At 25.2% G+C, this 22,120-nt stretch overlaps 1 protein-coding gene across 1 annotated transcript in view; it reads left to right on the forward strand.

Moving 5' to 3' along the window:
• Positions 1–22,120, forward strand: part of LOC129614373 (protein toll) — a 319,631-nt gene that overhangs the window by 263,456 nt on the left and 34,055 nt on the right. Inside the window, exon 5 of the mRNA XM_055528948.1 lies at positions 3,564–3,648. The gene's annotated coding sequence lies outside the window, so the exon portion shown is untranslated. The remainder of the gene's footprint in view (positions 1–3,563; positions 3,649–22,120) is intronic.

The raw sequence follows: 22,120 nt of genomic DNA on the forward strand, positions 1-22,120 counted from the left end.
TTGAATCTATATTTTTTTTTTATTTTTTTTTTTATTTTAGAAAGAAATTAAATAAAACTGTTTTACAACACATTAACGAAATCCTCTTTGAATACTTTTTATATGCAGTCAAGTTAAGTACATCTTGACTTCAATATGTTTTCCATTAAACCCTTATTTTCTCTTCATATCACTTATATACGCATACATATACATAAACATGTATTTATTATTTCCGTCAGAGTTTGCAATATTCATAGCATAAGAGCTTTCATTAAAAGAAATAAAAATTAAAATGAAAAAAAAAAATGGAAAAGGAAAATTTCAAGGAAATAATAATTCATATATGTATATTACATGTGTGTATGTACATATGTACAGTCTGGAAGAAATTTAAATAACCGATTTTGTTTATGGTGAAAAGAAAGTTGATAATTTTCTTAAAGAAATATCGGTTATTTTTGAAGGAATTATGCGAAAAATATAGGATTTAGGAAAATTACTTTTTGATCCTTCAAATATTTATTAGGAAGTTTTGAGTTTATTGATTCTAAATTTTTTAAATATGCGTCTATCAAAACTTAACTTTTTGCCAAAAGCGCATTACTTAAGCTTGTAAAATGAAACGTGTATTATTTTCTACAAAAATCTAGCTTATTCGATTCAATTATCTGAGTATATCAAAAAATTTCCTTGCGTTTGCTATCTTTTTGGGGCGACTTCCTATTATAATTGCATTTTTTTTCGTCACACACTGTACATAAGCATATTTACCGAATATAAATGTATTTAAGTGTATTTTATACATTTGTAACATAAATTTTAAAATGTCAATAGTAAAACTCTTCTTAGCTATCAAGAACATTTACTTTTTTAAAAAAGTTAAATATTTTCTATTTTTTTTTCTTTCTATATATTCAGATCCGGTTTTAAGAAAAATAACAAAAAATATTTTATTAATGACTGCATATATTGGAGTATAGAACACACAAAACATACATGTAAAATATATTTATCCTAAGGACCTTCTTAAGATTTTGTTCTTAAAAATTTCTTAAAATATCTCATTGAATTTCATAAAAATGGGGAATGAAATTTTTTAAAATATAAAATAGAAAAACAAAATGTAAATGGAAAATGTTACATAATTCTTACGTTTATTTATAATAGAATTTAGGAAGTTTTAACATAAGATTAAATAATGTCCTTTACAGTTTTCTTTAAATATAGCTAAAAATTTTGAAATTTTAAATGAGAAATCTTTATTCTTTTAAACTGAAATTTTAATCAAAAGAAAATATTATGTGATGAACAAAAAAACATAAAATTTTTTAATGGAAAATACCAATAACCTGATTTTGAAAATAACAATATTTTGTTTACATTGCCCTATATTTCAAAATTAATGTATATGAAGGACCCCGCATTATGTAAGATTATACAAGAATTATTAATTTATGAAAATATTCTTAAATTTTCATTCTAATAAATTTACAGTAACGTAAATTCATAGTTATAAATATTTCTGCAACATTAAGTAAAAATTCTAATGTAAAATGAGAGAGTAATTTCCAATTATTATTCAATAAGATTCAACATTATTTGTCCTAATTTAACCTTAAGCCATAGGCTTTTCTTGAACTATTGAAAATGGTGATAAAATTGAGAAAATGCTTTATTATGCCTTTATACGGAAGTGCACTGTAATAATTTACAAATCCATTTTAAACGAATTTAAAAACATTCAACCCCTAAAAATATGCAATTTTCGGCTTCTTTTCATAATTAAATTAATTAACTCTATCAGTTATTCTGGAATAGGACAATATTTAATTAATTTAATTTAATTTATAAAATTTGATCAAAATTAAAATTAACTGTTGAAAATTTGTCAAGAATTTGCAAATTTTCCTGTCACAAAAAATTTAAATTTTTCCAAATTTTTGATTCTGAAATATTTTAATTTCTTTAATTTCAATTGAAATATGCGAAACTTGTTTTCATTGCAACAATAGGAGTCATTTAGGTAATTTGCCCAAAAAATTTAATAAATTGTCTATACAATATCTCTTTTAATTTATTTCATCAAAGATCCATTTCTACAATACCCAATCCTAATAGGTCTAAGAATTTATAAAAAAAATTCTATAAATTTCTACCTTCCATTTCTATTAAATTCCAATATTTGTTTTAATATCCTTTTATTATTATTGTTATTATAGGATATCCTTTTTTTATTATTGAAAAAAAAAATTAAGGACATCCTTTATTTTTCATTTTTATTTTGTAAATGCTAGACATGCCGACACAAAGTACTGTTTTTTTTATACTTTCTTGTTATTGTAAAATTGTTATTTTGTTGCGAATCAAAAAAAGGAAACGAAATTTATTTTAGAAAATTCTATGAACAGGTCACCGAATTTATCTCACATTAAATATTTATATACAATTGAATTTCAACCCAGCTTCTTCATAAGAAATGTCTGTAAATGTTCAATGATTTTCCTATATTTTAATTAATTTTTTTAATATTATAAAAGTAGACTAAATAAACAGGCATTCATATTTGCGATCCAACTTAGTTAATATAAGCATATTTCATATTAAAATATATTGAAATCCAGAAAATGCATATTTGTAGTGAAACTACTTACTATTTATTTAACATTTTTAAAAATCGTTTAAGAAATGAGTGTTTAAAATTAAATATAAGGGAATAAAGGGTGCACACTCATTTTTCTCATATTGTGCCCAAAATTATTAAGAAGGTTAAATTTGAAATTCTTTTTGAAACGTGTCTTTTATTAATAAATGAAATTCAATCGAATGAAAAATTATAACGATTGTCCACCATTACCAATATTCAGGGTGAAAAAAAAACGTTTAAACTTTTTTGATATGAACAAAGAAATTCCAATTTTTAATGAATTTAAAATGAACCAAAAGAAAAAAACAGAAGAAGGCAAAAAATAAAATCGCCATATCCTTGACAAGAAATATGATATAGGGGGGAGAAAATCATGAAAAAAAAAACTTACTCCCTACGCATACGTTTAAATTGTTTTAATGAAAATTTTAATAAAAATTTCAAAATCACGAAAAATAATGAATAATTTCCAAAAATTTTCTTTTTTTTTTCCTCTCTAATTTTATAAAAACAATTCTCATACTCTGCTATTGTTTTTTTCATATTTATAACCTGAAACTGATGATGATCAAATTTAACAAAATTCACGAATATTCTATTAAAAAATCCTCCTACAATCATTATTTTTTTCATCGCCTCCTTTGGAAAATGAAAATTCTATATTAAATGCTAATTATAATTTAAAAATATAAAATTTTACGCGTGTATTTAAATTTAAAATCACACTTAAAAGAAACGAATGCCCTTGATTACGCGTTGCTTACTACTATAACGTAAGAAATAGAACGATACGAGCTTAAACTCACCCACATTAGGATTCAACAGCAAATATGAATTCACAGATTTTTTCGCCCAAATTTTTAATAGATCAAAATACAAATTTTCTTATACTATTGACTGCATATTAAAAATTTTTCTTTAATTTTTCTAATTTCAGCAATTCAGCAAAAATCTTCATTTCTATTTTAATTTCGAACCAACATCATTTTAACTAACATTGACAAAGTTATTATTCAAAAAGGGTAAGTAGATTTATAAAAATAAAAAAAAACTTTTTTAAAATTTTACTTTAAAATTAATAAAACAAATTTAATTGAAAGTTGCGCCTATTTGAAATGTACAGAAAATGTCTACTTTCTGAGCACTGGAAAGGCTAAAATTATAAGAATAATGATGAGATTTTCATAGTACCTGCAGCAATTTCGTCACCGAAAACAATTCCAAAATACATTTTCAAGCAGCTACATAATTTTTTTTAAGTATAGGTCGTGTTCAATAAATTTCAATATTAAATTTTCACATAGAAAGAACATTTGGACTGAATTTTCTCATTTTAATCAAAACTTCCAATTTTAATTTTCTCAAAAATTCATCAATATCACTCACTTTGTATATATATCTAGGATGCTATACACAAACATACACAAAATACAGTATATAAGTAAAGTATCAAATATATCGAATCATAAAATCTTAATTGTTGACGCATTAATTTTCTATTATCATTAGAATTGAATTTTAATACAAAAAAAAGCATAACAGAAAATAAATTTCTTTTTAAAAAAGTTATTCCAGGAAAAATATTTTCGTTAATTTTCCATTATAATTTTTTTAACTATTATCGTTTTTCTCGTATACAATGCTGTTTTCGCCATTGGCATAATTTTTTATTGAAATTTAAACTTCCTTAAAGTATATGTAGGTATAGGTAACATTGTTAAGGAAAATATCTCTTCTATATATCAATACTATATTAAGGAAGCGAACAACAATCCTGTGTATAGTAAACCAATATTAAAAAACTTTATTCTCTCAATAACGTTAAACAAACAAGACACGAAAAAAAAAATTGAGGAAGAGAAATTATGCTTAAAAGGTGCTTAAAGGTAATAAAACACGGTATTATACCATCGCTATTGCCACCACCATTACCACCGCCACCACCGTCATCATTTCCATTTATTAATTCTCTGAATCTCATTTTCCATTCATTTTTATGTTTAAGAATAAATTGTTGATAACTATAGGAATTCTTTAATTGAATTTCTTCAAAAAAGAAAAAAAAAGTAGGAAAACAAAACAAAGAAAATGTCAAATAAATATTATCGGGATCTTTAAATAATAAGGTCCTTGAAAAATAAGCAGAAAAGAAAATATACTTAAATTTGTATTGGTTCCTATTTATTGGAATTTATTAATATTAGATTATTTTAGAGAGAAAAATAAATAAGCAGCAAAGAAAATTCAAATAAATTTTTTTTTTTTTGCTTATATTTGAAAATTTAATTAAATTTCTTTATGCTTCCTTTTCTATTTTTTTTTAATTTATCCCATACATACTCGTATAGAAATAGGAAAATTTTTACAAAGAAATTCGAAAAAAAAATAAGAAAATCTTTGTTGAATAAATTAAATGAAAATCCTACATTGGAATATTAAAAATGTCGAAATAATAAAAAAAATATTGAATAAAATTTATTTTATTTTATTTTCAAATGAAAAACAAAAATAATACAAAAAATATTTTTATTCTTTTCCTCATTTTGTCGTTTTTTTTGTGGTCTTAAAATAATATTTGTTTCTGTGTTTATATTGAAAAAAAAAAATAATAAATGTAAATTTAATTTTGAAAATTTCGCAATTATCAAATTAAAATTTAATAATTTCTTATGTAATTTAATTTAAATAACATCGATTTTATACAAAACACTTGTAAAATTTAACAAATATTATTAAAGATTCTTATGTTTTTCTCTATATATTCTGTAGAAATTTTTAAAGAGAGACATTTACGAGTATTTTATGTCTGGTAATTGAGAATTATTTAAATTCTCTAAGAATCGAGAAAGAAAATTAAAATAATTAATTAGATGAGAAATTTTGAAAAATTTATAATAGAACAAGTAAAAAAGTTTCAGTCGGTTTAAACTGACAGAACTATACCCAGCACCTTAAGAATTTAGATCTAGTTTTCATGATTTTATGGCATTTACCCGAACCTGACAAACCATTCCGCAAAAACTTCACGGATATGTCCAACTTATAATTGGAAACACGACTGACAAATTTCATGAAAGTAACTTTATTACTATTCGGAATTAGCTTTTGGAGTTGTATGGCAGGGCAGCTACCCGAACCAGTTCAGTCATTCCATTAAAATTTTTAGAGCATATGTAGTGAGTTGTATGACAGCTACCCGAACCCATTATCCAAATTGGTCTAATTACATTGGGTCCGTCCTTGATACACAAGAAACAACTTGTGCAAGTTTGTTCGTATTTAATTCATTCGCTTTTGAGTTATCGTGCGATTGGATGGACGGACGATTGGATATGTCTAAATTTAAACAAAATTTTATGCTACACAAGAATATATACATATGTCAAGATCGCAGATGACTCCTTCAAATGATTACAAACTCCGTTACAAAGTTAATATACCCTTCGCGAAAGTATTGGGTATAAAAACGAACAAAATGATGCTTGATCTAATGGTGTAAAGTGATGCAAGTCAAAAATTTTTAAATTTTGAGTTATTAAATCAAATTTAGTTTTTGCAGTTCAATTATTATTAATTAAATGCAATATTTCACACAAGACAAAGAGCCAACCAATACTTTCAGTAGTCTTAAAATTTTTGAAATCAATTATAACAAAAACTCAAATTCTAAATTTTCTAAATCCTTTAACATCAACTATAACTTGTTAATCTCACTTGAGAGTTTCTGAAATATTAAAAGAAAACATACAACATACACAATACACATGCAAATTTTGATTTCACTGATTATCTTAAGTTTTTATTCAAAATTCTTTCCTTCAAATTTTATTAAAAAAATATGAAAAATCCTTAAAGTGTTATTCAATCTTCTTTATTATGTTGACAATCATTGATCCTTTTGATAAGTCACGGCATGGAAACAAATCCGGAAAAAAAGGGGAAACAATCTTTGTGTCTGTCAAAATTGAAAATTCTATTTTATTTAACAGAAATGTCAACATTTTTTTTTGCCTTTTTTTCCAAATTTTGCAATATTGAATTTTCTTTTTACTTTTTAATATTTGTCTTACCCTCCTGGTTCAATATTGCCATTTTTTTTTTAAATATTAAGAATGTGAAAATAATTTTTTTTTCTTCTTTTCAAAATTTTCGAAATTAACTTGAAAAGTATTAGAAGAAATCTTTTGAGAATTTGAGTTTTATTTTTTCTCTCTTATTTTTCTGTTAAGGTGCAGTGTTAGATAAGTGATCTTTAGTTAAGTCAAAATCAATTTGTCATTCAATTGAAAATCATGTTTTCTGGAACCATAAGCATTTTCAATTTAATTAAAAAAAAATTTTTTGGTTTCATTTTAAACGAGAAAAAATAGAATTGACCTTGTCAACTCTGTGATACCCGTACGAATTTCTTATCCTATGTGCGAATAAATATGCCATGACTGACTATGGGACAGACCATGACTTTAAGTTGCCGTACTACCATATTAATTTATGCAAAATTTCAGTACTATGTGTTTTCAAAATACTGTGTATGCCAAACCACTATTGAAGTTGCATAGCAAATACCAGAAGGAGTCAAGTAATTTGAACGACTTTTATCAGACAAGTTAGCCCTACTAATATATTCGCTTGTGTATGGCAGCTACCCGAACCGGCACCCCGATCAAGTCCAATTTCAATAGGGTTCTGGCACTTACTTCAATAAATCATTTGTGTTAGTTTTTCAGTTATTGTTGGGACGCTGATCAAAAACATACCCCTGAGTCTATATCTAAGACCGTTTTTTCTTAGCGTTACAAACGGTAAGGCAAATTTAGTATACCCTTCGAACATACATTCGTACGGGTATAAAAAGGAATTTAATATTTTTCTTTTGTAATTTTCAAACTTTTTCAAAATTTTAAAAGAAAATTTAAAATGTTTAAAAGGTGTGATTTTTCATTTTCGTAAATCAAATTTAATTATGATTTTAATTGGTAATTAAAGAGATTTTTAAGTACAGCTGATCCCTAATATATTGGGAATATTAATATACATAGGGCTCTTGCAATTTCAGACCTTAACATCACTATAATAGTGTAGTGTTATGGTTGCCCTGGCTAGATTTAAGCGAATTAAGTTTAAATATTAAAATAATAGAACAAAATTTTTGTGATTTCATGTATAAAATTAAAATTCGAGAGATGCGATTTTACTGAAAACCTAAAATATATTAACAGAGAGAGTAATTAATTATAATCTTAGCCCTAATTCTACAGTAGATCTTTAGCTACATACAAAATTTTAAACTAAGAATACTAAGTCCATTTTCCTCTATTGTTTGCCTGTGAATTTACTTCTTTATTATTTTTGGTCTAATAGACATGAATGAATGTTAACTAAAAAAAAATATTAATAACAAATTTTTGTTGTAGATTTTAAGTTTTGCATACTCATTTAAGAAAAAATATCCCACAAACTAAAAATTTTTCATATTTTTACTTAAAAAATGCATAAAATTTTAGAACTTTCTAGAATTTTGCAAATATTTTTCTTAAATTGTTGATTTTTAACTTTAACCATTTTGTAACAACTAAAAACGAGCAACAAAAAAAATTTTCATTTAAATTTCCCAACAAAATAAATACAAATTTGAACAGAAGTGCATAATCCGATTATATGGTAAAATTTAAAAAAAAAAATAATTATTTTTTTAACAAATTTAATTTTTAACCTTGTAATTGGCATAAAATTTTACTCATTTTTTTAATGGTTTTCTCTATTTAAAAATAAAAACGAATACAAACAAAAAATAATAATCAATTTTATTTGTTTTCAACACAACAATAAGAACATAAACAATAAAAAGCATTAAAATCAAAACAATTGATTTGAAAAAGTCAAAAAAAAAAATTATTTACCAGAGGTCCTTGACTTCAAACAACAACAACAACATATAAGCATACTGTTGAGTTGCTCAAGTTCAATAATAACAGTTTTCTTTTGTTTTCACTTTAAAAGATACGAAAAAATCGTAAAACTTTAAAAAATAAGTTTGTTATCGTATAAACAAAATAAATACTATGTATATATAAAGTAAAAATATAATGAGTAAATGAAAATATCCTATATACAACAAAAAAAAATCCTTCTACTCGAAAAAGTCCTACACTCAAAATCTTATGTTTTCAATAGAAATTTTCCATGCTCTACTGAAATTTTATTGTACACGTTGCAAAAAAAATATTAAAGAGAATATTAACTAGAAATTTAAGAGAATTTGAAACGAAAATGACGTAAAATTATGAGAATTGAAATATGCTGTTATTTTATACAGGAATGTTAAAAATAAAAATATAAGAAAATGTTAAGTTTCTCTTCAATTTTTAAATATTATACACAGTACAGACGATAGAGTGGAAAGAAATTGAAATTGTGGTGAAGAGAAAATGTTAAAAAGAGTATATTATTGCTTTCGAGTATAAAATTTGCAAAATTTTCTCAAAGAGAATAAAATTCTCATGGCATAATACCGGAAAATGTCATGCTTATTATTGTTATACAAGTAAATTGAGAAATTAATGCATTCTTTTATATAAGTATATTTTTTGTTTCACCACAGGCAATTCTTTTATTTATTATTGCATATCTTGAATTTTATAGAACAAATCAAAGTAATTATATCAAAATATTTAGAACAATTGAAAATGGTATGTGTGCATTATCTTAATCTCATTTTAACATAATTTTTATGATTTTGCACATCATTTTATACAAGTATATAATACGCCCGCTTATAATATAATTGCATATATATCTGTGTATGTGTACATACACTTAAGAATCTCAAAATTTAAATTAATGAATTGGTTATAATTTTGTATATGAATGCATGTATATTAAATTCATATAACAATTTTGATGTACTATTAAATTAAATAGCTAAAGTAAAATATTTCTTTGTTGCAATGAATTTGGGCTGCTATTGAAACTGACAATTTCAATTTACTTTTGTTTGTATGTAAATTTAAATGTGTGTGCGTATTTGATTTGAATATCTCAATTCGAGTTTAAAATTTCATAATATACGCCAGTTTTTATTTTATTGTTTGAAGTTGTTTCTAATTTTATTCAAGTATGTACATATTTGCAATTCGTTAAAAAAATATGACACACTTTCCATAAATATTAAAATATTAAATTGCAATTATTAATGCTAATAGACTTTACTAGAACATTGTGAATTGATAAGTTGCCTTAAAATAAAACTAGAGAAACTAGCCACAAAAATGTTCTAATTGCCCATATGTAATTAAATGAATAACAAAAATCTAATGTATAATTTTTTACAAATTACAATAAAATGTTAATTAAGTCATAAGGAAATACTTTCAAAATTTATAATTCCGAGTATCTGGAGGGAAAAATACTCATTCGAAATTTAATCGTTTCGGTATTTCATAATTATATTTTCAAGCTAAAACATAGCTACATTTTTGCATAATAGAAACTTAAATAAGAATGAATTCGCATGAAAAATCGAACCCGTTCATTACATCCACCTCATAAACTAGTATATTATTCGGCGCTTAATATCAAGCTGTTCTTATAAGTAAAAGACTTAAACGAAATCAATTTTCTTTGTTGCTTCTTAAGCAGTTTTCCCTATATGTATCCTATCCTGTCAAAATGAAGATGAAAAATATCAAATTCATAACAAGCACCTTTAGTAAAAACTATTCTACGTTACTATCCCGTTTGATCTTTGAATAGAGAAAAATAAAAAGACCGGACAATTTTCTTTAATTTTTTTCTTTTCTTTTTTTTCCTTTTTTCATTTCTTTGTAAAAAATAATCCTGTTTGTCCTGAATAGTTTTCTTTTTTTTTTCTATATAATTCACATTTTTATATTAGAAAATAAACCAGATTAAGAGTATTAAAATTCAAAGGTAACAAAACAAAAAAAAAAATCTAAAAAGAATAAAGAAGTTTTTCCTCCGAAATGAAGAAACAAAAAAATGAAAATAAATTTTATCTAATATTCCAAATAGAAAAAAATAAAATCTAAACATTTACACATGTAGTCACATACATACATACATCTAGTGTGTGCATCTAGATTGTGTGGAATAATATTTCAAAAGAAATTATTTACAATTTGTGTTTTATTTTTTTTTGTTTTACTTGTATTTTTTTTCTCTGTGTATTTAAATAAATAATGTTGAAAAAGGCCAGAATGAGCTACCAAAAATAATATTTCAAAATTAAGCATAGAAAAACATAAAATTTCATGTTTATGTGCTTTTGTCTTACTTTTGTTGTTTTTTTTCTTCTCATTTTTAACTAATATACAAAAAAAATTATTTTTTTGCCCTCTCTCTCGCCCTCTCTCGGCCTCTTCTTTATATTTGTTATTCTCAATTCTTTTATTTTTATATTTTAATGTCCTTACATAAAGGAAACAAAGCAAGTTAAAAAAAAATAAAAGTTTATCTCTAAAAAAAAAAAAAAATATTTCATATCCTTAACATATCCTTTTACCTTAGAAAATTTATTTTCTCATTTTTCGTTTTCACTTCTCTTTTTGATATTTTCTTTGATTTTTTTTTTTCGAAATTTTCGTTTTTTTTTTAATTTTTTTTAATTTATTTTATTTATTTTTGATGAATGATTATGAATGAATGTAAAATTCATACAAATTTATAAGCACATAGAAAATATACAGTGAAGGCTCTATGAAATGAACACTTCAATAACGTATTTTAAATTTTTATTCAAACAAAGTGAAATCGGTAAAATTATAATTACGCCCCACATAATTTTCAATATTCTTTAATATTTTCACAACAAAAGCAATAAAAAAGTTCATTAAAATGAAAAATATTCAAAAATTTCCAAGAGTGTTTGTGCATAAATTTCATTATTGACAAAAATTTAACTCAAATTTGCTTTTTAAAACTTTATATACAATTAAAAGTTATGTTTGCTTCAATATTAAGAAAATTTCGAATTTAATTTTAATAATAACATAAGAATAAGGTTTGATCTCATAAACTGAATCAGTACCATTCAAAGTATACAATCAAAAGAGATCCTAGCACTATAAAATATTTGAAAAACCATGATTGCACAAATAACAAGCTATAAAGAGGCAATAATGTCTGAAGTAATAAGCGCCAAGCTCTTCATATTAGAATCATTAACAATAGAAAAAAAATTTCAGTAATTCTTTAAAAAAATTTGAATGATTCCATGAATATTGCAAAAAAACTAATTAGGCCAAATTTTAATCTCATTTCAATTATGATCACACTTAAAATTTTGTAAATTTCCCTAAATTTTAAACTAGTTTTTAAATTTGAATGTGGAAAATTCAAATAGGTACACTTAAATTTCGATTCTGTGAATTTAATTCTCAATTTACGGAAATTTCATCTTGTTATTATACAAGAATTTTGCTAATGCAAGACTTACCATCGTAATATAAACTATATTCATCGTATATGAATGAACTCCACGTTACTACAGCAAATTAATGGACAGTATACTATCAACTTGGATTTACTACAATATTCGAACAAAAATAATAAGAGCACACAAGTTCGTTTAATAAAACTTCTACTGTTCCACATAAAAATTTTGGTAAACGTCTAAACCTAAACACACATAATATGTATACGTTTTAAATATATTATGTAAATAATACCATTCGTAAATTGAAGAAAGATTCATTCATATGATTACACTTTGAATCTAAATATGATAAAAAAAAAAATAAAATAATTTTTTTTTCTATTTTCTTTAAACAGGATTTTTTCTGCTTAAAATGATATTTAAAAGGATAACAAAAGTATACACAAAAAAAAAACCCCAAAATTTTAAAGAAACATTTTTTTTTTAATTTTCTATAAAAAGAAGACTCTAAAAAAAAAGCACAATATTTATAATACTCACCTTGAAACTTTGATCAAACACACACAAGCACACACACATATGCAAAAAAATAAATAGTGCAAAGAAAAAAAATTTTATTCAAAGAATAAAAACTGTTGTAACCATGTTGTACGTGTGTGTCTGTCTCGGTACAGATACCGTAAATATAGTCTTTGTATAATGTGAATAAATTTATATCCTTTGAGGATTTAGATAAAATTTATTATATAGGTGAATTAGGAGACGAAAAAAAAAAATGAAAAAAAAAATTGGAAGCATTCACATGAATCTACTTTGATGCGATAAGAAGAAAAAAAAGGAAAAAGAAAAACGTTATTTAAATCTGACTGACTTTGAGATATTCGAGATCAGCAATGTGAAAAATTTCGAATTAAAAAGGAAAAAAAAATAAAGTTTTCAAGTTAAAAAAAAAAAACTGTTCCCAAGTCTACAGATTTTGTATGCATATTAAACTTAGTTACTTTTAAGATTTACAAAAAATTTGCAGTAGATCATTGAAGCGTTACTCTCATGAAAACGCATTTACGACGTATTTTTGTACAAAATTCTATATTTCAAAAAGCGAATCATAAAAAAATTCAAAATTGCAAATGAACGGAGGCCAGAATTTTGTAATTTAATATTTATTAGCAATTCTACAATTGTAGGTATGTAGTTTTGTTAAATGTAGTGGAGAAAAGTCGAGGATTCATATTATGAATGCCTTTAAAGATTAGACACTTTTTTATTTCTCGATTTCTAAAGTATGTCACCTTTATGTTGTGTAATTGGAATCTTAATGGAGGTTACAAATAACAGACTTGAACAGGATTAAATTTTCGCAAAACAAGAAATTTATTTAATCTCTTAAATTTTTTGTCAACTTGGATTTTGATCGGGCTGTCATTTAGCCAATTTTTTGAATTTTTATTGTTTTCTACATAATGACAAGCAACAAAATATATTTGAATTGAATTTTTGTAAGAAAAGCGGTCGTGTACTTCATTTTTTTCTGTAAATTAGAAGAATTTGGATCAGAAGAAGTTGGAAACTATTGCTCTTTTCTGGCTTATTTTCTCAAACTTCAATATCACTTCTATAACACTCACTTGTTAATGACAAGTTTCTCTTAAATTTTACATAATTTTACTGCACATAAAACGTCATGACTAAAAATTTATGTTCCAAATTCAAGTGAAAAACCTTCAAAATAAAAATTTAGATTTCATTTTCTAAAAGTATAAAAGAATAATTTTTCCAAATTCAATAAATAATTTGAATTTCCTCGAAAATTTTATTTACACTCTTATTTTTTTATTTCGACATTTTTTTTTTTTTTTTGACACTATTAAGAGGAAATTGAACAGGATAACACACAAATAATGTACTTTTTTTTATTTTTTTTTTCATAACCTCACTTTCTCTGCTGTTTGCTTTTTTATTCCTAATTTTTCGCTTTTTTTTGTTCGCTAAAACACTTTCTTCCTCCATCATTCAATCAAAATTTAATAGAAGTTGATTTTTGATTATAACACTTTCAATTTTTCAATTTAAAACAAAAAAAAGCAGAAAGAGAAAATTAAAGAAGAGAGAAAAAAAAAGACACCGCATCGTACTTTTTTTTATCGCGTTGACTTTTTTCCCGGCTTTTATTGTCAACCTTCCCGTTTTCAATAATAAAAAATTTTGTTTGAAAAAGGAAAAATGAACCGCACAATTTTTGGTGATTTTTATTTTTTTTTTGTTTCTTAGTTTCAGGGAAACTTTTTGATCTTATCCTTTTCTATTATGCAAAGTAAATGGTTTATGTGAAAAAAAATTCATTTTTTTTTGTGGCTACATTCAAAATTATTTGTCTTAAAACAATTTTTCAATTTATCTAGTCATTTTTTCACAGGAAAGTAAAAAAAAAATAAAAACCCAAATTTTTGGAGATTGAAGAGTGGGGTTTGTTGATTTATACTAAGTTCATTAATCTCGAACATTTTCTTTTTTGCCCGCAATTTTTTTTTTTTTTCCTCCACGGGGACCGACGCCCCTAGGCCCCACTCACGTCGGCCCATAGGATCTTTTGTGATTCCTACCCCTCTACATTAGCTCTATTCCTAGGCCCCTGACAAACCGCAGTATGGCAGCCACATCAAGCTGCGAGATCCTTCCCGGAGTCACAAAGCCCCCCGAAGCACCCCAGCCGCAGGCGAACAACTGCCTCACACTCACACAGCAAGTGCTCCATAGTTTCGTCCTCCTCCAGGCATAAACGGCAGACCTCATCCGCTACCGTGCCCATCCTTTTCAGGTGGACCCTCGTGAGGCAGTGTCCAGTGAGAACCGCACTTAAAAGTTTTATTAATTTTTATAATTTTTCATTTTCAAATTTAATAAATTTTTTTTACAATTTCTATTTGTCGCTTACACTGAACTTTTATTGATAATTTCTGCTTGAAGAGCGAATTAAGAATGTAAGGCGGTTAACATTGAGGTATTGCAATATTATGATCCAAAGAGCATCTAAGTCAAACAAAAACGGAACTTAAAACAAGTATACAAAGACTTGGTTTGAAAGTGAAAAAAATGGCATATTTTTCAAAAATTTTTGAGGCTGTTGCTCCGGTTTTACAAATCTACATATCTAGACCATTTCAAGGCTCAAAAAAATTCAAAAAGAAATTGAAATAAAGCTTAAAATTAAGTTTTGACTTAACAATATTACACTAATTGGGCGTCCAACTTAACTGACGAAAGAAGTTAAGTAATTCTTCAATTTTAAAATCAAGAGTCTTTACGTATATGCGTAATTGGAATATCTAGCACAGTATAGTAACTTTCTATTATAATACTGTTATGGCGCACACACTTAAAATATTTTAGGGTAAGCGCTCTTTTCTTCTACTTATTCTGGATTATTAAACGTAATTCACAAGAGAGTAGCTCTAATGGGAATACGAGGGTTAATAAGATTCCTTTTTTTTTTCTTTGCATTGTTTAATACGAGTTCTGCGATTGACATCAATTCATCTTCACAAAAGATTTTTACATGATGGATTTAAATTTTTTTATGATGCAAAAATTGAAAGTGGAAGTAATCAAAACCAAAAAATCCTCAAACAAAAACAAAACGTTTTTTTTTTTTTTGCTTCTTTAATGATTGATGAACTTTTGTCCTTTTCTGTCTCCCTTTTTTTTATTTAATTTTTCCTTTTATTTTTAAATTTCTAAGAAAAGTAGAAAATAAATAGCTTTCCACTTATTGGAAAATTTTATCTATTATGACTTTTTTTTGGAATTTCTTGTTTTTACTTCAGCATTTTATTAATTTTTCTAAAGAAATACAAAAAAAAAACAAAAATATTTTCCTTCATTCTTCTTTTGAAATAAATGAAAAAAAAATGCTAAAATAATCTTTTATCTTTCATAATGCACAAAGTTCAAAAACGGATTATCGAAAGACTTAATTATAGCGTAAAAACTATGCATATTCTTGCCCTGAAAACTTGAATATTTTCTAGTAAATTTTTTAAGTAAATAAAAAATATTTTTTTATTCCACAGAATTTCAATGCTTGTGTTGTTTTTATAGTTTATTTTAAATAGCTCCAGCTATTGAGTTACTCATAGATATTTTAAAAAATTTCGTATGACTTATACCGATAAAAGTATCAATAATCCAAAATTAGTTTATTGAATAAGAAAAATTATTTTCATTTATAAATTTTACTAATTTTGAATATTCATGATTGCTTTTCCTTATAACTCAATTACTCTTGACTTAATACAATCGGGACTCAAAAATAATGGAATTTCGTTCCGAATAAAAATTGTATCATACAACAAACACATGTTACCACATAAACCAAAAATGAAGATATTCGATTTTTTTGGAAGTAGTCGAAAATATGTTCCAGCTATATTTAGAAAAAAAAACTATCCCAAATAAAAAATAGGGGCGAAATTTCTTAATATTGTAAGAGAAAATAACAATCCTAGAGCTTAAAGAACAAAGAAGTTGGTTCAAATAAAATTTCTGTTTCTTCTGCCATGCAAATCTTACAGAATTCTCTACTCTCTCTTTCGATATTACCAATTTTTATAAGATTGAAGAGGAAACACCTTGAATTTTTTAACGTTAATCTGAAACCTCGAATCTTAATTAATACGTTAATCGGCACATGAATATCAGAAAAATGTTCACAACGGCTATGGTTACTGCATTAGATAATTTAATTAAAAATGTATCAAGGAAACTTAAATCAAAGAAAAACAATTTTTTCCCAAAATTCCCTTCGTCTTATATGTCTGACGAATCCCAACAAAATACAACAAGATACGACATCTGTGATTGACGTGGCCTTTTACCAAATCGCGTACGTCGGACATATATGTTTGACATGGCTCATGTAGAACTTTTTAGTGTCGGACACATATGACTGATATGGCGATTAACGTGTTACAAAACGAAAAACCTTTTTTCTCAGAAAAATTAAAATAATACTTAACTCCCTCACTTTCTTCCCTCCTTAAAACTTATATTTAAATTTTATTTGAAAAGAATGTATTTTACGTTGATTTTGCAAATTTCTAATACAAACTAAACCTGCAGTGCCAATTTCTTTAAACCAAACTATTTAAATTTTTCAAACTATTAGATTTTTTGTGCTTGAACTCAGGTTGTACTCTTTGGCTTCTTACTGAAAAAGTAATTTACTCGTATAGTTATATTTTATGAGAGAAAGTAAATTTTATAATAAACCCTACGTGTTCTTGATAACAATTGTGGAAAGCTTACCCTGTCTATGCCTAACTTTTCAGATGTTACATGCCTAACTTTTTATAGAGTAAATTTGACTTTTCTAATATTTTATTTCTAAATTAAATGTCTGTAATAGAAATTAGTTCTAAAATATTAGTTTCAACACAGAGGTAGAAACATTTCCACACAAAATAATTTGTTATAAAATAATCATTTAAGAAAAGACAAAATTTTTAATGCTACAAATTACATTTGAACTTTAAAATGCTTAAATACTGAATGGCTCTGTAAAACGACTCTTTATGCCGCTATTAACTTTAAAAAAAAAAAAAAAAATTCCTCTCTTTCAATGTAACGTTGATGTTGATTCCCAGTGTTCAGAGTTCTTATAACAAAAAAAAAAATGTTTAAATAAAATTCATATGTCAGTTGAAAACACGGCAACAAAAGCAAAAATAACTGGTATTCTCATGTGACAGATCATTAAATATCTAGAAACAAGTAGAATTTTGTTCTGTTTCTAGTTTTTTTCTGGAATTTTATTTAATGTTCATTTTTCTTTTTGTCGTATTCAGTAGTCTTCCTTCCTTTTATTATTCTTTTAGTAATCAAAAGTTACTATCGTTTTATAAAAAAAAAAACTAAAAAACAATTGCATAATGTAAAGGAAAAAAAAAATTTATAAAGTTGTAAAAGAAGTAAAAATAATTGAAATGCAGTTATGAAATATTTGAAAAGAACCCAATGATAGTTGGTGACGACTTACAAACCGTAAGTTGCTTAAAAAAAAATTAACCAAGAATCTTCAATAGAAATGTTTTTTTACCAGAAGTTCGAATTTGACTTGTGAAATGTTTGATTTGTGTACTTCAACTCTAATTTCCTATTTCTTCCTTCTATTCTATAGTAATTTTGAAAATGTAATGAATATACAAGCTCAATTTAGCGGCACAGTGCTACTATTTTCCAAAAATAAATCAGATTAAAAATTGCTGAATTCAAGAATTTTACTTTGATAGATATATTATTACTAATGAGGTTTACGACAGAGTAGCATAAAGTAGGAACGCGTCATGAATAAAGTAAGTGTAGAATGGTAACGTGTAATTACGAGTACATGAGTATAAGGGTTTTGAATTTTGATTTTATCATGAAATATTTCACAAATGAAAAAAAAACTTTGAAATTGATGATACGCCTGTATAGGAGAAGCTTAATGAACTTTAAAATAGGTACAACAAATTGTTTTGTTTGCGATATTTGACAAGTTATTACCAAAAATGTTAAAATTAAACGGTTCTCAGAAAGAAAAAATTTTGAAGCCTTCTAGATCGAGAGGGAGAACAAAAAAGGAAAACATTCTTTAATAGTTTTTGTTCGTTTGAATCCATTTCACCCCACAATTTCGGAAGCACAATCGAGTATCTCACATCCTACATATTATTGACATATTATCACAATCAGTTAGAGTGGGAAGCGTATTACCAAATTAAAGACAATTTTCCATTTTGCCTACTATAGTTATCTGACTTATCCCCCCATCACAAAATATACGACAAAGTTTCCTATAAAAAAATATTCATTATACGGAAACTAAACATTCAACAATCTAACAATTTAAAAATCATATAAATTGTAACAAAATGTATTGTATATAATGTTCTCCCTTTAATACGATACATTGCAATTTATAATGCATTTTAATACGGATAAAAAATAAGAAAAAAAAAATTAAGAAAATCTTTATACATACCAAGTAGGTTTGTTACATTCTTTTTCCTTTAGGAATTTTTTCCTCTTTTCAACTACCATTTATGGTGCATTTCCTTTTTTCTTATTTTCTTGGTTTTTTTTTTCTTTCTCGTTTTTACCTACTTGGAAATCTTGTGACAATAACGACATATCGATAAGAGATAAGAAAAAAATTGAACATAAGTCAAAAGATGAAGATTTCAGGGAGTTGAAAATAAAAAACGATAAGAATAACATCTTGTGCAACAACATTATACTAAGAATCTATTTATCGTATAAATTTGATGGTGTATAACAAAATGTATAAGAATTATTTTGTCCCTTTTCTTCATTATTGATTCTTTTGCAATAAAGTTTATGCGACAGAATTTCATTATAAAATCGCGTTGTAAACTTTCAAGCGTATAATAGAGAACAAGATATGTACAACCATATAGAGAAAATCTTTTACTTGCAAAGAAAGATTGTTTTGAATTTTTCTACTTCTTATTAGTTTTATGTATATATACATATATTACATAAGTACTCCCATATTTTCATTACTCGTATCGTCTTGACTTGATTTCCGATTCGTTCAATATTTCAATAAATACGAGTATATTGATAAGAGAAAAACAAAAATGAATTGAAAAAATTAAAAGTGAATGCATGAATTTCTGCTGCTTTGGGATAAAATTAATCTTTAATTTCCTTTGAATGAAAAATATAGCAATAAAAAAAGAAAAATAGATTAAAGATGGAACGATTTTTTTTAATGCTTTTCTTTTTTACATATATTTTTGTCACATGAAATTTTAAATAGAAGAGTTAGAGCAACTAACTACATTATATAAGATTGGCTATAAGCAGCAACAGACGATGCACATAGTTAAAAATTAATGTGGATGAAATTTTTTAAAAATCAAAATAAAATCAATTTTAATGCAATATTATTGTGATAGTAAGACTATTAGTGGTGGGACTTATTTGAAAAATTTCAAAAATTTTAAAAAAGAGTTAACTTTTGGCAAACTCCTTTATTTCTTCATTCAAGCGCTGAATAATTGGATGATGGCGTGAGCAAAGGAAACTAATCTTAAGCCAAGAAAATTTGAAAACTTATTTTGAAAATTCTAATTAAGCACGAATCAGCTGCCTCTTTGTTATCTGAAAGATAGTTACAACTCCTTTATTTTTAAAACTCTAAAATTCTACTTTAAGAGTGAAAATTTAACGCAAAACAATCTCGAAGAATATTGTATAGCAGCAAATAAACAAACACAGCTTTTTCCAGTGAAAAATCTTCGAAAATTTGATGAAAAAATACGAATACCAGACAAGTTATCACCTTATAAACAATATGTTGAACAATTTCAAAAATAGAATTACTTGCATATAACCAACTAGCCAATGAAAATTATATAATTTATAGATTAACATTAATTCTATATCGAATCCATAATAAGTTCTTCAAATTTATGCCTTTCAAATCTCTATTTCAAACCAAAAACATACAATTTGCAATGAAACTCCCTTAGCATTATTAAAAATGGTCTACGCTTGTTGGGAATAATTTTATGCACCACAGATTCTTACACATTTTTTTGCTCAAATATGCACGTAATTTCCATTTTAAATTTTTTTGTGTACTTAAGCAACTTATCATACATTCGAGTTGGAAATGAGTTTAAAACTTTTTAAATATAAGATTTTTGATGAGTTTAAAAAAAAAAATTTTTTTTTTAATAATTTTGTAAGTAAAATTAAATGTAAAAATTTCGTTTAGTTGCAAACGATTTCATTAAATACGTGCTCCTTGTTTTTTTTTTTTTTTTGGTAAATTGCAGAATAAAATGCAAAGTAAAGAAAAAATGAAAAAAATTTAGAACTTTTTAAAAGGAGCAAATAAAGTCCTTAAATGATTTTCTTAAAGTAAATGAACTTTTCTCTCTCAAAAAAAAAGAGAAAAATTAACAAAAGTGCATTTCCAAAATTTTCTTTTACTCTTTTTTTTTTCTCAATTTTAAAACATTGAAAAACATTTTAGCTCTTTAAACAAAAAAACAAAACAAAGCACAAGTTAAAAAACTTCAAATTAAAGTTCAAAAGTTGTAAAACTTAATTTTTGCTATAAAAATTTACGTTGAAGTTTGTGAACTCTCTGCTTCATTTCTCTCTCCTATACGTCTGATTCTCTTGCTCTTACTTTTAGTTGTTTTCAAACTTTGGTGACATTTAACATGTTGTTGATATTTGAATGACGTATTTTCTATAAAAAATTAAAGGCGATTCTGAATGAGTAAGTTTTGACATTAGTTTCAAACCGTGTTAACAGCTGTGAATTTAATTTCGAATAGTTAGCAATTTAAATGGAAGTAGAGACACAAACCAATTATACAAACAACAATTTGATATAGAAAACATTAAACAAACTCTAATTTTCCTAATTGTTCTAAGAAAAATTTCAATCGACAAAACAATTGATTAAATTTGTATTGAGTACAAAAATTTCATTATAACCTGTTTTGAAATAAAAATTGAAATTCCTCGAAATTCCAACCTATTTCTAATTTTTGGAAGTCAAATGTTTTTATGGAAAATTAATTTTTGTTAAATCTAAGTGTTGTTAGAAACTGTATTCAAAAATTTTTCAAAAACTTTTCTCTTACAACCAAAATGTAAACTGATTGAGGTGGGCGTATTTGTTTTTGATTTAAGCATAAATGGACTTAATGCAAATGTAAAATTTCTTCAAATTAAAATATCAAATAACAAAATTTAAAATATGATTTTGTTGTATACGAGTAACCAAAAATGTAACGTTAAAGTTTGCATTTCCATTTATTTAAAAAAAAAATATTAATTTACATATTTGATTATATTGCATAACTATATGGCACCTACAGAATAACACTATTCTATTTTAAAAATTTTTGTTTGAGAATCTTTAAATAAAAAATTCAGAGTTATAAAATAATCGAAGCCTCCTAACTCGAATTATAACAGATAGGATCGAATTTCTTGTTGCCGTTGTCTCATACTTATTTTAAGCATTTCGCATTTCGACAGTCTTACTCTTTATGTGCGACTTGTTATAGGTA

Source organism: Condylostylus longicornis, unplaced genomic scaffold (genome assembly GCF_029603195.1).
Source record: "Condylostylus longicornis isolate FDR11 unplaced genomic scaffold, ASM2960319v2 ptg000107l, whole genome shotgun sequence".
Classification (NCBI taxonomy): domain Eukaryota; kingdom Metazoa; phylum Arthropoda; class Insecta; order Diptera; family Dolichopodidae; genus Condylostylus; species Condylostylus longicornis.